The following is a 16034-nucleotide window of genomic DNA, read 5'->3' on the forward strand; positions in this document are numbered from 1 at the left end:
ACTATGCAGGAGTGTCTCTGTAGAAAGTATACAGGAGTGTCCCATAGAAACTATGCAGGAGTGTCCCTGTAGAAACTATACAGGGGTGTCTCTGTAGAAACGATACAGGAGTGTCTCTGTAGAAACTATGCAGGAGTGTCTCTGCATAAACTATGCAGGAGTAGAAACTATGTAGAAACTATGCAGGAGTGTCTCTGTAGAAATTATGCAGGAGTGTCCTGTAGAAACTATGCAGGAGTGTCTCTGTAGAAACTATGCAGGAGTGTCTGTAGACACTATAGAGGAGTGTCTCTGTATAAACTATGCAGGAGTGTCATGTAGAAACTATTCATGAGTGTCTCTGTAGAAACTATGCAGGAGTGTCTCTATAGAAACTATGCAGGAGTGTCTGTAGACACTATACAGGAGTGTCCTAGAGAAACTTTGCAGGAGTGTCACTGTAGAAACTATGCATTAGTGTCCTGTAGAAACTAGGCAGGTGTGTCCTGTAGAAACTAGGCAGGAGTGTCCTGGCGAAACTATGCAGGAGTGTATCTGTAGAAACCATGCAGGAGTGCCTGTAGAAACTATACAGGAGTGTCCTGTAGAAACTTTGCAGGAGTGTCACTGTAGAAACTATGCAGGTGTGTGTTGTAGAAACTAGGCAGGATTGTCTCAGTAGAAACTATGCAGGAGTGTCCTGTAGAAACTATGCAGGAGTGCCTCTTTAGAAAGTATATAGGAGTGTCTCTAGAACCTATGGAGGATTGTCTCTGTATAAACTATGCAGGAGTGTCCTGTAGAAGCTATACCTAGTGTCTCTGTGGAAACCATATAGGAGTGTCTCTAGAAACTATGCAGGAGTGTCTCTGTATAAACAAGCCAGGAGTGTCCTGTAGAAACTATGCAGGAGTGTCCTGTAGAAACTAGGCAGGAGTGTCTCTGTAGAAACTATGCAGGAGTGTCCTGTAGAAACTAGGCAGGAGTGTCCTGTAGAAGTTTCCTGTAGAAACTATGCAAGAGTGCCTCTTGAGAAAGTATGTAGGAGTGTCTCTAGAACCTATGGAGGATATTCTCTGTATAAACTATGCAGGAGTTTCCTGTAGAAGCTATACCTGAGTGTCTCTGTAGAGGCTATACAGGAGTGTCCCATAGAAACTATGCAGGAGTGTCCCTGTAGAAACTATACAGGAGTGTCTGCGTAGAAACTATAGAGGAGTGTCTCTGTAGAAACTATGCAGGAGTGTCTTTTTAGAAACTATGTAGGAGTGTCCTGTAGAAACTATGCAGGACTGTCCCTGTAGAAACTATACAGGAGTGTCTGTAGACACTATACTGGAGTGTCCTGTAGAAACTATGCAGGAGTGTCCTGTAGAAACTATCAAGAGTGTCTCTGTAGAAACTATGCAGGAGTGTCTGTAGACACTATACAGGAGTGTCCTGTAGAAACTATGCAGGAGTGTCCCTGTATAAACTATGCAGGAGTGTCTGCAGACACTATGCAGGAGTGTCCTGTAGAAACTATGCAGCAGTGTCTCTGTATAAACTATGCAGGAGTGTCTGCAGACACTATGCAGGAGTGTCCTGTAGAAACTATGCAGCAGTGTCTCTGTAGAAACTATGCAGGAGTGTCCTGTAGAAACTATGCAGGAGTGTCTGTAGACACTATACAGGAGTGTCCTGTAGAAACGATACACAAGTGTCTCTGTAGAAACTATGCAGGAGTGTCTCTGTATAAACTATACAGGAGTGTCTCTGTATAAACTATGCAGGATTGTCTCTGTATAAACGACGCAGGAGTGTCCAGTAGAAACTATGCAGGAGTGTCTCTGTAGAAACTATACAGAAGTGTCTCTGTAGACACTATGCAGGAGTGTCTCTGTATAAACTATGCAGGAGTGTACTGTAGAAACTATGCAGGAGTGTCTCTGTAGAAATTATGCAGGACTGTCCTGTAGAAACTATGCAGGAGTGTCTCTGGAGAAACTATGCAGGAGTGTCTGTAGACACTATAGCGGAGTGTCTCTGTATAAACTATGCAGGAGTGTCATGTAGAAACTATTCATGAGTGTCTCTGTAGAAACTATGCAGGAGTGTCCTGTAGAAACTATGCAGGAGTGTCTCTGTATAAACTATGCAGGAGTGTCCTGTAGAAACGATACACGAGTGTCTCTGTAGAAACTATGCAGGAGTGTCTCTGTATAAACTATACAGGAGTGTCTCTGTATAAACTATGCAGGATTGTCTCTGTATAAACTACGCAGGAGTGTCCTATAGAAACTATGCAGGAGTGTCTCTGTAGAAACTATACAGAAGTGTCTCTGTAGACACTATGCAGGAGTGTCTCTGTATAAACTATGCAGGAGTGTCCTTTAGAAACTATGCAGGAGTGTCTCTGTAGAAACTATACAGGAGTGTCTCTGTAGAAACTATGCCGGAGTGTCTCTGTAGAAACTATGCAGGAGTGTCCTGTAGAAACTATCAAGAGTGTCTCTGTAGAAACTATGCAGGAGTGTCTGTAGACACTATACGGGAGTGTCCTGTAGAAACTATGCAGGAGTGTCCCTGTATAAACTATGCAGGAGTGTCTGCAGACTCTATGCAGGAGTGTCCTGTAGAAACTATGCAGCAGTGTCTCTGTAGAAACTATACAGGAGTGTCCTGTAGAAACTATGCAGGAGTGTCTGTAGACACTATACAGGAGTGCCTCTGTAGAAACTATGCAGGAGTGTCTGTAGACACTATACAGAAGTGACTCTGTAGAAACTATGCAGGAGTGTCTGTAGACACTATGCAGGAGTGTCTCTGTAGAAACTATACATGAGTGTCTCTGTAGAAACTATACCGGAGTGTCTCTGTATAAACTATGCAGGAGTGTCCTGTAGAAACTATGCAGGAGTGTCTCTGTTTAAACTATGCAGGAGTGTCTCTGTAGAAACTATGCAGGATTGTCTCTGTAGAAACTATGCCGGAGTGTCTCTGTATAAACTATGCAGGAGTGTCTCTGTAGAAACTATGCAGGATTGTCTCTGTATAAACTACGCAGGAGTGTCCTGTAGAAACTATGCAGGAGTGTCTCTGTAGAAACTATGCAGGAGTGTCTCTGTATATACTATGCAGGAGTGTCCTGTAGAAACTATACATGAGTTTCTCTGTAAAAATTATATAGGGGTGCCTCTGTAGAAAGTGTACAGGCGTGTCTCTAGAACATATGGAGGATTATCTCTGTATAAACTATGCAGGAGTGTCCTGTAGAAACTATACATGAGTGTCTCTGTAGAAACTATGCAGGAGTGTCTCTGTAGAAAGTATACAGGAGTGTCCCATAGAAACTATGCAGGAGTGTCCCTGTAGAAACTATACAGGGGTGTCTCTGTAGAAACGATACAGGAGTGTCTCTGTAGAAACTATGCAGGAGTGTCTCTGCATAAACTATGCAGGAGTAGAAACTATGTAGAAACTATGCAGGAGTGTCTCTGTAGAAATTATGCAGGAGTGTCCTGTAGAAACTATGCAGGAGTGTCTCTGTAGAAACTATGCAGGAGTGTCTGTAGACACTATAGAGGAGTGTCTCTGTATAAACTATGCAGGAGTGTCATGTAGAAACTATTCATGAGTGTCTCTGTAGAAACTATGCAGGAGTGTCTCTGTAGAAACTATGCAGGAGTGTCTGTAGACACTATACAGGAGTGTACTAGAGAAACTTTGCAGGAGTGTCACTGTAGAAACTATGCAGGAGTGTCCTGTAGAAACTAGGCAGGTGTGTCCTGTAGAAACTAGGCAGGAGTGTCCTAGCGAAACTATGCAGGAGTGTATCTGTAGAAACCATGCAGGAGTGCCTGTAGAAACTATACAGGAGTGTCCTGTAGAAACTTTGCAGGAGTGTCACTGTAGAAACTATGCAGGAGTGTCTTGTAGAAACTAGGCAGGAGGGTCCTGTAGAAACTATGCAGGATTGTCTCAGTAGAAACTATGCAGGAGTGTCCTGTAGAAACTATGCAGGAGTGCCTCTTTAGAAAGTATATAGGAGTGTCTCTAGAACCTATGGAGGATTGTCTCTGTATAAACTATGCAGGAGTGTCCTGTAGAAGCTATACCTAGTGTCTCTGTGGAAACCATATAGGAGTGTCTCTAGAAACTATGCAGGAGTGTCTCTGTATAAACAAGCCAGGAGTGTCCTGTAGAAACTATGCAGGAGTGTCCTGTAGAAACTAGGCAGGAGTGTCCTGTAGAAGTTTCCTGTAGAAACTATGCAAGAGTGCCTCTTGAGAAAGTATGTAGGAGTGTCTCTAGAACCTATGGAAGATTGTCTCTGTATAAACTATGCAGGAGTGTCCTGTAGAAGCTATACCTGAGTGTCTCTGAAGAGGCTATACAGGAGTGTCCCATAGAAACTATGCAGGAGTGTCCCTGTAGAAACTATACAGGAGTGTCTGCGTAGAAACTATACAGGAGTGTCTCTGTAGAAACTATGCAGGAGTGTCTTTTTAGAAACTATGCAGGAGTGTCCTGTAGAAACTATGCAGGACTGTCCCTGTAGAAACTATACAGGAGTGTCTCTGTAGAAACTATACAGGAGTGTCTCTGTAGAAACTATACAGGAGTGTCTCTGTAGAAACTATGCAGGAGTGTCCTGTAGAAGCTATACCTGAGTGTCTCTGTAGAAACTATCTAGGAGTGTCTCTAGAAACTATGGAGGAGTGTCTCTGTAAAAACTAGGCAAGAGTGCCTTTGTAGAAATTATGCAGGAGTGTCCTGTAGAAACTATGCAGGAGTGTCTCTGTATAAACTATGCAGGAGTGTCTGCAGACACTATGCAGGAGTGTCCTGTAGAAACTATGCAGGAGTGTCTGTAGACACTATACAGGAGTGTCTCTATAGAAACTATGCAGGAGTGTCTGTAGACACTATACAGAAGTGCCTCTGTAGAAACTATGCAGGAGTGTCTGTAGATACTATGCAGGAGTGTCTCTGAATAAACTATGCAGGAGTGTCCTTTAGAAACTATGCAGGAGTGTCTCTGTAGAAACTATACAGGAGTGTCTCTGTAGAAACTATGCCGGAGTGTCTCTGTATAAACTATGCAGGAGTGTCCTGTAGAAACTATGCAGGAATGTCTCTGTATAAACTATGCAGGAGTGTCCTGTAGAAACGATACACAAGTGTCTCTGTAGAAACTATGCCGGAGTGTCTCTGTATAAACTATACAGGAGTGTCTCTGTAGAAACTATGCAGGATTGTCTCTGTATCAACTAAGCAGGAGTGTCCTGTAGAAACTATTCAGGAGTGTCTCTGTAGAAACTATGCAGGAGTGTCTCAATATATACTATGCAGGAGTGTCCTGTAGAAAATATACATGAGTGTCTCTGTAAAAATTATATAGGAGTGCCTCTGTAGAAAGTATACAGGAGTGTCCCTAGAACATATGGAGGATTATCTCTGTATAAACTATGCAGGAGTGTCCTGTAGAAACTATACATGAGTGTCTCTGTAAAAACTATGCAGGAGTGTCTCTGTAGAAAGTATACAGGAGTGTCCCATAGAAACTATGCAGGAGTGTCCCTGTAGAAACTATACAGGAGTGTCTCTGTAGAAATGATACAGGAGTGTCTCTGTAGAAACTATGCAGGAGTGTCTCTGTATAAACTATGCAGGAGTGTCCTGTAGAAACTATGCAGGAGTGTCTCTGTAGAAATTATGCAGGAGTGTCCTGTAGAAATTATGCAGGAGTGTCTCTGTAGAAACTATGCAGGAGTGTCTGTAGACACTATAGAGGAGTGTCTCTGTATAAACTATGCAGGAGTGTCATGTAGAAACTATTCTTCAGTGGCTCTGTAGAAACTATGCAGGAGTGTCTCTGTAGAAACTATGCAGGAGTGTCTGTAGACACTATACAGGAGTGTCCTGTAGAAACGATACACAAGTGTCTCTGTAGAAACTATGCAGGAGTGTCCAGTAGAAACTATGCAGGAGTGTCTCTGTAGAAACTATACAGAAGTGTCTCTGTAGACACTATGCAGGAGTGTCTCTGTATAAACGATGCAGGAGTGTCCTTTAGAAACTATGCAGGAGTGTCTCTGTATAAACTATGCAGGAGTGTCCTGTAGAAACTATGCAGGAGTGTCTCTGTAGAAATTATGCAGGACTGTCCTGTAGAAACTATGCAGGAGTGTCTCTGTAGAAACTATGCAGGAGTGTCTGTAGACACTATAGCGGAGTGTCTCTGTATAAACTATGCAGGAGTGTCATGTAGAAACTATTCATGAGTGTCTCTGTAGAAACTATGCAGGAGTGTCCTGTAGAAACTATGCAGGAGTGTCTCTGTATAAACTATGCAGGAGTGTCCTGTAGAAACGATACACGAGTGTCTCTGTAGAAACTATGCAGGAGTGTCTCTGTATTAACTATACAGGAGTGTCTCTGTATAAACTATGCAGGATTGTCTCTGTATAAACTACGCAGGAGTGTCCTATAGAAACTATGCAGGAGTGTCTCTGTAGAAACTATACAGAAGTGTCTCTGTAGACACTATGCAGGAGTGTCTCTGTATAAACTATGCAGGAGTGTCCTTTAGAAACTATGCAGGAGTGTCCCTGTAGAAACTATACAGGAGTGTCTCTGTAGAAACTATGCCGGAGTGTCTCTGTAGAAACTATGCAGGAGTGTCCTGTAGAAACTATGCAGGAGTGTCCTGTAGAAACTATCAAGAGTGTCTCTGTAGAAACTATGCAGGAGTGTCTGTAGACACTATACAGGAGTGTCCTTTAGAAACTATGCAGGAGTGTCCCTGTATAAACTATGCAGGAGTGTCTGCAGACACTATGCAGCAGTGTCTCTGTAGAAACTATGCAGGAGTGTCCTGTAGAAACTATGCAGGAGTGTCTGTAGACACTATACAGGAGTGACTCTGTAGAAACTATGCAGGAGTGTCTGTAGACACTATGCAGGAGTGTCTCTGAATAAACTATGCAGGAGTGTCCTTTAGAAACTATGCAGGAGTGTCTCTGTAGAAACTATACCGGAGTGTCTCTGTATAAACTATACAGGAGTGTCTCTGTAGAAACTATGCAGGATTGTCTCTGTATAAACTACGCAGGAGTGTCCTGTAGACACTATGCAGGAGTGTCTCTGTAGAAACTATGCAGGAGTGTCTCTGTATATACTATGCAGGAGTGTCCTGTAGAAACTATACATGAGTGTCTCTGTAAAAATTATATAGGAGTGCCTCTGTAGAAAGTGTACAGGAGTGTCTCTAGAACATATGGAGGATTATCTCTGTATAAACTATGCAGGAGTGTCCTGTAGAAAATATACATGAGTGTCTCTGTAGAAACTATGCAGGAGTGTCTCTGTAGAAAGTATACAGGAGTGTCTCTGTATAAACTATGCAGGAGTGTCCTGTAGAAACGATACACGAGTGTCTCTGTAGAAACTATGCAGGAGTGTCTCTGTATTAACTATACAGGAGTGTCTCTGTATAAACTATGCAGGATTGTCTCTGTATAAACTACGCAGGAGTGTCCTATAGAAACTATGCAGGAGTGTCTCTGTAGAAACTATACAGAAGTGTCTCTGTAGACACTATGCAGGAGTGTCTCTGTATAAACTATGCAGGAGTGTCCTTTAGAAACTATGCAGGAGTGTCCCTGTAGAAACTATACAGGAGTGTCTCTGTAGAAACTATGCCGGAGTGTCTCTGTAGAAACTATGCAGGAGTGTCCTGTAGAAACTATGCAGGAGTGTCCTGTAGAAACTATCAAGAGTGTCTCTGTAGAAACTATGCAGGAGTGTCTGTAGACACTATACAGGAGTGTCCTGTAGAAACTATGCAGGAGTGTCCCTGTATAAACTATGCAGGAGTGTCTGCAGACACTATGCAGCAGTGTCTCTGTAGAAACTATGCAGGAGTGTCCTGTAGAAACTATGCAGGAGTGTCTGTAGACACTATACAGGAGTGACTCTGTAGAAACTATGCAGGAGTGTCTGTAGACACTATGCAGGAGTGTCTCTGAATAAACTATGCAGGAGTGTCCTTTAGAAACTATGCAGGAGTGTCTCTGTAGAAACTATGCAGGATTGTCTCTGTATAAACTACGCAGGAGTGTCCTGTAGACACTATGCAGGAGTGTCTCTGTAGAAACTATGCAGGAGTGTCTCTGTATATACTATGCAGGAGTGTCCTGTAGAAACTATACATGAGTGTCTCTGTAAAAATTATATAGGAGTGCCTCTGTAGAAAGTGTACAGGAGTGTCTCTAGAACATATGGAGGATTATCTCTGTATAAACTATGCAGGAGTGTCCTGTAGAAACTATACATGAGTGTCTCTGTAGAAACTATGCAGGAGTGTCTCTGTAGAAAGTATACAGGAGTGTCTCTGTATAAACTATGCAGGAGTGTCCTGTAGAAACGATACACGAGTGTCTCTGTAGAAACTATGCAGGAGTGTCTCTGTATTAACTATACAGGATTGTCTCTGTATAAACTATGCAGGATTGTCTCTGTATAAACTACGCAGGAGTGTCCTATAGAAACTATGCAGGAGTGTCTCTGTAGAAACTATACAGAAGTGTCTCTGTAGACACTATGCAGGAGTGTCTCTGTATAAACTATGCAGGAGTGTCCTTTAGAAACTATGCAGGAGTGTCCCTGTAGAAACTATACAGGAGTGTCTCTGTAGAAACTATGCCGGAGTGTCTCTGTAGAAACTATGCAGGAGTGTCCTGTAGAAACTATGCAGGAGTGTCCTGTAGAAACTATCAAGAGTGTCTCTGTAGAAACTATGCAGGAGTGTCTGTAGACACTATACAGGAGTGTCCTGTAGAAACTATGCAGGAGTGTCCCTGTATAAACTATGCAGGAGTGTCTGCAGACACTATGCAGCAGTGTCTCTGTAGAAACTATGCAGGAGTGTCCTGTAGAAACTATGCAGGAGTGTCTGTAGACACTATACAGGAGTGACTCTGTAGAAACTATGCAGGAGTGTCTGTAGACACTATGCAGGAGTGTCTCTGAATAAACTATGCAGGAGTGTCCTTTAGAAACTATGCAGGAGTGTCTCTGTAGAAACTATACCGGAGTGTCTCTGTATAAACTATACAGGAGTGTCTCTGTAGAAACTATGCAGGATTGTCTCTGTATAAACTACGCAGGAGTGTCCTGTAGACACTATGCAGGAGTGTCTCTGTAGAAACTATGCAGGAGTGTCTCTGTATATACTATGCAGGAGTGTCCTGTAGAAACTATACATGAGTGTCTCTGTAAAAATTATATAGGAGTGCCTCTGTAGAAAGTGTACAGGAGTGTCTCTAGAACATATGGAGGATTATCTCTGTATAAACTATGCAGGAGTGTCCTGTAGAAACTATACATGAGTGTCTCTGTAGAAACTATGCAGGAGTGTCTCTGTAGAAAGTATACAGGAGTGTCCCATAGAAACTATGCAGGAGTGTCCCTGTAGAAACTATACAGGAGTGTCTCTGTAGAAACGATACAGGAGTGTCTCTGTAGAAACTATGCAGGAGTGTCCTGTAGAAACTATGCAGGAGTGTCTCTGTAGAAATTATGCAGGAGTGTCCTGTAGAAACTATGCAGGAATGTCTCTGTAGAAACTATGCAGGAGTGTCTGTAGACACTATAGAGGAGTGTCTCTGTATAAACTATGCAGGAGTGTCAATGAGAAACTATTCATGAGTGTCACTGTAGAAACTATGCAGGAGTGTCCTGTAGAAACTAGGCAGGAGTGTCCTGTAGAAACTAGGCAGGAGTGTCCTGTAGAAACTAGGCAGGAGTGTATCTGTAGAAACCATGCAGGAGTGCCTGTAGACACTATACAGGAGTGTCCTGTAGAACCTTTGCAGGAGTGTCACTGTAGAAACTATGCAGGAGTGTCTTGTAGAAACTAGGCAGGAGGGTCCTGTAGAAACTATGCAGGATTGTCTCAGTAGAAACTATGCAGGAGTGTCCTGTAGAAACTATGCAGGAGTGCCTCTTTAGAAAGTATATAGGAGTGTCTCTAGAACCTATGGAGGATTGTCTCTGTATAAACTATGCAGGAGTGTCCTGTAGAAGCTATACCTAGTGTCTCTGTGGAAACCATATAGGAGTGTCTCTAGAAACTATGCAGGAGTGTCTCTGTATAAACAAGCCAGGAGTGTCCTGTAGAAACTATGCAGGAGTGTCCTGTAGAAACTAGGCAGGAGTGTCTCTGTAGAAACTATGCAGGAGTGTCCTGTAGAAACTAGGCAGGAGTGTCCTGTAGAAGTTTCCTGTAGAAACTATGCAAGAGTGCCTCTTGAGAAAGTATGTAGGAGTGTCTCTAGAACCTATGGAGGATTGTCTCTGTATAAACTATGCAGGAGTTTCCTGTAGAAGCTATACCTGAGTGTCTCTGTAGAGGCTATACAGGAGTGTCCCATAGAAACTATGCAGGAGTGTCCCTGTAGAAACTATACAGGAGTGTCTGCGTAGAAACTATAGAGGAGTGTCTCTGTAGAAACTATGCAGGAGTGTCTTTTTAGAAACTATGTAGGAGTGTCCTGTAGAAACTATGCAGGACTGTCCCTGTAGAAACTATACAGGAGTGTCTGTAGACACTATACTGGAGTGTCCTGTAGAAACTATGCAGGAGTGTCCTGTAGAAACTATCAAGAGTGTCTCTGTAGAAACTATGCAGGAGTGTCTGTAGACACTATACAGGAGTGTCCTGTAGAAACTATGCAGGAGTGTCCCTGTATTAACTATGCAGGAGTGTCTGCAGACACTATGCAGGAGTGTCCTGTAGAAACTATGCAGCAGTGTCTCTGTAGAAACTATGCAGGAGTGTCCTGTAGAAACTATGCAGGAGTGTCTGTAGACACTATACAGGAGTGACTCTGTAGAAACTATGCAGGAGTGTCTGTAGACACTATGCAGGAGTGTCTCTGAATAAACTATGCAGGAGTGTTCTTTAGAAACTATGCAGGAGTGTCTCTGTAGAAACTATACATGAGTGTCTCTGTAGAAACTATGCAGGAGTGTCCTGTAGAAACTATGCAGGAGTGTCTCTGTATAAACTATGCAGGAGTGTCCTGTAGAAACGATACACAAGTGTCTCTGTAGAAACTATGCCGGAGTTTCTCTGTATAAACTATACAGGAGTGTCTCTGTAGAAACTATGCAGGATTGTCTCTGTATAAACTACGCAGGAGTGTCCTGTAGACACTATGCAGGAGTGTCTCTGTAGAAACTATGCAGGAGTGTCTCTGTATATACTATGCAGGAGTGTCCTGTAGAAACTATACATGAGTGTCTCTGTAGAAACTATGCAGGAGTGTCTCTGTAGAAAGTATACAGGAGTGTCCCATAGAAACTATGCAGGAGTGTCCCTGTAGAAACTATACAGGAGTGTCTCTGTAGAAACGATACAGGAGTGTCTCTGTAGAAACTATGCAGGAGTGTCTCTGTATAAACTATGCAGGAGTGTCCTGTAGAAACTATGCAGGAGTGTCTCTGTAGAAATTATGCAGCAGTGTCCTGTAGAAACTATGCAGGAATGTCTCTGTAGAAACTATGCAGGAGCGTCTGTAGACACTATAGAGGAGTGTCTCTGTATAAACTACGCAGGAGTGTCATGTAGAAACTATTCATGAGTGTCACTGTAGAAACTATGCACGAGTGTCCTGTAGAAACTAGGCAGGAGTGTCCTGTAGAAACTAGGCAGGAGTGTCCTGTAGAAACTATGCAGGAGTGTATCTGTAGAAACCATGCAGGAGTGCCTGTAGACACTATACAGGAGTGTCCTGTATAAACTTTGCAGGAGTGTCACTGTAGAAACTATGCAGGAGTGTCTCAGTAGAAACTATGCAGGAGTGTCCTGTAGAAACTATGCAGGAGTGCCTCTTTAGAAAGTATATAGGAGTGTCTCTAGAACCTATGGAGGATTGTCTCTGTATAAACTATGCAGGAGTGTCCTGTAGAAGCTATACCTAGTGTCTCTGTGGAAACCATATAGGAGTGTCTCTAGAAACTATGCAGGAGTGTCTCTGTATAAACAAGCCAGGAGTGTCCTGTAGAAACTATGCAGGAGTGTCCTGTAGAAACTAGGCTGGAGTGTCTCTGTAGAGACTATGCAGGAGTGTCCTGTAGAAACTAGGCAGGAGTGTCCTGTAGAAGTTTCCTGTAGAAACTATGCAAGAGTGCCTCTTGAGAAAGTATGTAGGAGTGTCTCTAGAACCTATGGAGGATTGTCTCTGTATAAACTATGCAGGAGTTTCCTGTAGAAGCTATACCTGAGTGTCTCTGTAGAGGCTATAGAGGAGTGTCCCATAGAAACTATGCAGGAGTGTCCCTGTAGAAACTATACAGGAGTGTCTGCGTAGAAACTATACAGGAGTGTCTGCGTAGAAACTATACAGGAGTGTCTTTTTAGAAACTATGCAGGAGTGTCCTGTAGAAACTATGCAGGAGTGTGCCTGTAGAAACTATACAGGACTGTCCCTGTAGAAACTATACAGGAGTGTCTCTGTAGAAACTATACAGGAGTGTCTCTGTAGAAACTATGCAGGAGTGTCCTGTAGAAGCTATACATGAGTGTCTCTGTAGAAACTATCTAGGAGTGTCTCTAGAAACTATGGAGGAGTGTCTCTGTAAAAACTAGGCAAGAGTGCCTTTGTAGAAATTATGCAGGAGTGTCCTGTAGAAACTATGCAGGAGTGTCCTGTAGAAACTATGCAGGAGTGCCTCTGTAGAAAGTATATAGGAGTGTCTCTAGAACCTATGGAGGATTGTCTCTAGAAACTATGCAGGAGTGTCTTTTTAGAAACTATGCAGGCGTGTCCTGTTGAAACTATGCAGGAGTGTCTTGTAGAAACTATGCAGGAGTGCCTCTGTAGAAAGTATATAGGAGTGTCTCTAGAACCTATGCAGGAGTGTCCTGTAGAAACTATGCAGGAGTGTCTTTGAGGAAACTATGCAGGAGTGTCCTGTAGAAACTATGCAGGAGTGTCTCTATAGAAAGTATACAGGAGTGTCTCTAGAACCTATGGAGGATTGTCCCTGTAGAAACTATGCAGGAGTGTCTTTGTAGAAACTATGCAGGAGTGTCCTGTAAAAACTATGCAGGAGGGTCTGTCTTCTTTGTTGTATTTGCAAAGAAGGTTTTGCAAACAGTACCTGGTTGTAAGATGGTGGTGAGTAAAACTCATGATGTGGCCAATGGCTCTCTCTCTTGGTTTGATCATTCTGATGACTGTCCAGTCACCAACACTTAGGATAGTTGAAATGGCCAAGAGAGCATGTTCTCAGCGATGGTGCTGATCCGGGTAAAAACTTATAACAATGTTCAGGCATCTTCTGTTCTGTGAAGCGGTGTCTAGCAACCAACCAACGAGGATGGCTGTGATGCTCATTACCCAGCATTGCTTCATCTGTACATGACGAAGGACTAGTGCCATTTCCACGTGGATGCCATCTTCCTCAGTGTGTGCACCGACTTGTGCTGCTGGGTTTCCTCTGCAGCAGTTCAACCCCACAGTTTGAGAAATTAGTGACAAGCACTCACACTGTTGTGTTTTGCAGGATGCTGACTGTTGATGTGCGGGTGCAATGGATGAGAAGCCCATGTGCTATGAGTGACTTCTTACACTTGCTGAACTGAGTTGGCAATGAGGGAAGATGAGTTGGTTATCACTCACTGTAACTCTGCAGCTATGTCTTCTCACTTGATTTACCCATTGGGGACTTTTACTGAGCCAAGTTGGAGATGAAGGAGAATACGATTGCATCCTCTGACGCTTGCAGATCTGAATACAGCAGGATGTGACCTTCCAAAGTCTTTGCAGATGCAGGTCACCTTATAGCAGAACTGCCTTGTAATTGTGCTCACGCTTCCTGTTGCTTTCTGCTCCTGAGGAGAAATACGTGGAGACCCAGAATTGCTCCAGCTGTATATATAAGGTCGAGTCTTCAGAGGAAGTCTAGAACGCGCATCCTGTATTGGAGACAGGGTGTGGGAACCAGTCTGTGGCTGTTCATAGAACTGCAGCAACCCCATACACAGTACAGCTGTGCAGGATCGTGCTCACACCACCCGGCCAGGCTTGAGTACCTTCTAGGATGGACTAGGTCAGCTATCTTGCTATCTCAACCACTTTTTGAAAAAGCTCCTTGACTTGAATTGGATATGTTAGTGAGTTCCCATCTGGAATGCCCCTTGAACGTGTATTTGGCAAGGCGGTTACTTTTAAAAGATTTGCTGGGGCCTGTTGGTTAATTCTTGTTTTGGATAGATCATGGAGTATTGTGCCTAAATTAAAACTGAAGAAAGTACCAGCAGAATAAAGAGCAACACAAGGTTGAAAAAACATCGAAGGGCAAGCCACGGGGGCGACTAGCTGCACGGAGTGAACCAGAAGTGCTGCGATGCTTGGCCTAGCTTCCACTTCCTATAGTGAGGATGTTACATGACCATCGCATGAGGCAAAGTGAGGCGCAGGTCCGCCATAAAGGTTTGTTCCAGCATGGAGACAATCTGAAAGACTGGCTCAGTACATGCCATATTGAGGATAGCACGTGGTTGTCTACTGATGTAGTGTGGGGCCATGGTTACACCTACAGTAGCCCACAGTAGCATATTTACCCGAGTGCCATGTTGGCCTGGATCCCAGGACACTCAGCAATGATCATGTACTCACCTCTACAGAACCACAGCATGCCCACGGGACTGCAATGTGCCCACACGCAGCCCCAGCAGGACTACTTCCCAGCAGTATTGGTGTGGTTTTTCTACTAAACCAGCAGCCAGGAAGTCACTCATGCCTAAAGGTGGTGGTGCAGAAATTAAAGCACACTGACAATGTTCAGACCAAGGGCATGAAGCGCTGGAAGGCATCTACTGTTGTGCCTGGAGAGGAGGCAGGCATCAGAGGCTGAAGTTATGCCATGACGACATTAAGCTCTCAGAGTAGCTGAGCAGTGCAGAATCCCCTTACAGTCAAGAAGTTCATCTGCAGTGAGACTAGGAAATGAATGTTAGTGAGGTCACGAAGTAGGGCATAACATTTCCCATCATTCATTTTACTGCTTATAGCGCAAACCTAGCTCGAGTGCAGCAGCGCGCTTTATCACGGGAGGGGGTCCGTATAAGAGCTTGCTTTATCTACAGTAGCACAGTACTGTTGCTGGAGGGACTGAGGGGCTTTTTATTAGTCCAACAGGTATTGCAGAAAGAGCCACGTTACAAAGAAATAGTAGCTGCGTTATTCGAATGAATACCAGGATGGGGAGGGGATCAATGTGACAAAGGACATCTGTGGTGGGTTCAGTTAGGCCACATCATCTCTGCCTGCATGGACATGAGCTCGATGGTGTACTAGAGAGAGAGTAACCCCTGACGGGCCCAGAGAATCAGAGCTCACCCTCAAGTACTTTAAGACCAGATAGCTGCACCTTGAGGTGGATGGGGTGTAGGATTTCTTACTCCAACACCAATCAATAAGAACAACTCAATGGTTTGGCAAAGGAGAGTCCGTTTAATGACAAGTACAAGAAACGGGGAAACATGGAAATCAACAGTGATGCGACAGCCCATTTCGCTCAACTCCCAACGACTTCATGCAAACAGTAACAGTTATACCCAAAATTCGTCATCATTGACGTATAACACTCAAAAGTTGTCATGCAATTCTATTGGTTGGAAAAGGTAACTTAAATATAGGTGTTATGTCTGTATATGGTAAACGAGTATGAGGATTCGATAAACATCAGGTGGACGTCTAAGTCCTTCCTTTAAAAATGACTATGGTGGATGTCACTAAAAGTATGACGTCCCATTGGTTCTACTATCTATAGAACCCTAGATTATTTGGTCCATTGTGATTGGGTTGGCTTCAACCGCATGCATAAATCTCCACTTTAATTAGCAGCACGCAGAATGGTCAACCAGATCCAGGATGCCCCAAGATTCACCCGGCCTCCCTTCCATCAATCAGAACTTTAGTGCTATGTGTCAATTAGTTGGCTGTGGTCGGCCTCGAAACTGGAGCTTCTTGTCAGGAAAAGTTATGGTATCTTCTGTT

This window comes from Ambystoma mexicanum, chromosome 5p, assembly GCF_040938575.1.
Source record: "Ambystoma mexicanum isolate Mex_15411 chromosome 5p, UKY_AmexF1_1, whole genome shotgun sequence".
In the NCBI taxonomy this organism is placed as follows: domain Eukaryota; kingdom Metazoa; phylum Chordata; class Amphibia; order Caudata; family Ambystomatidae; genus Ambystoma; species Ambystoma mexicanum.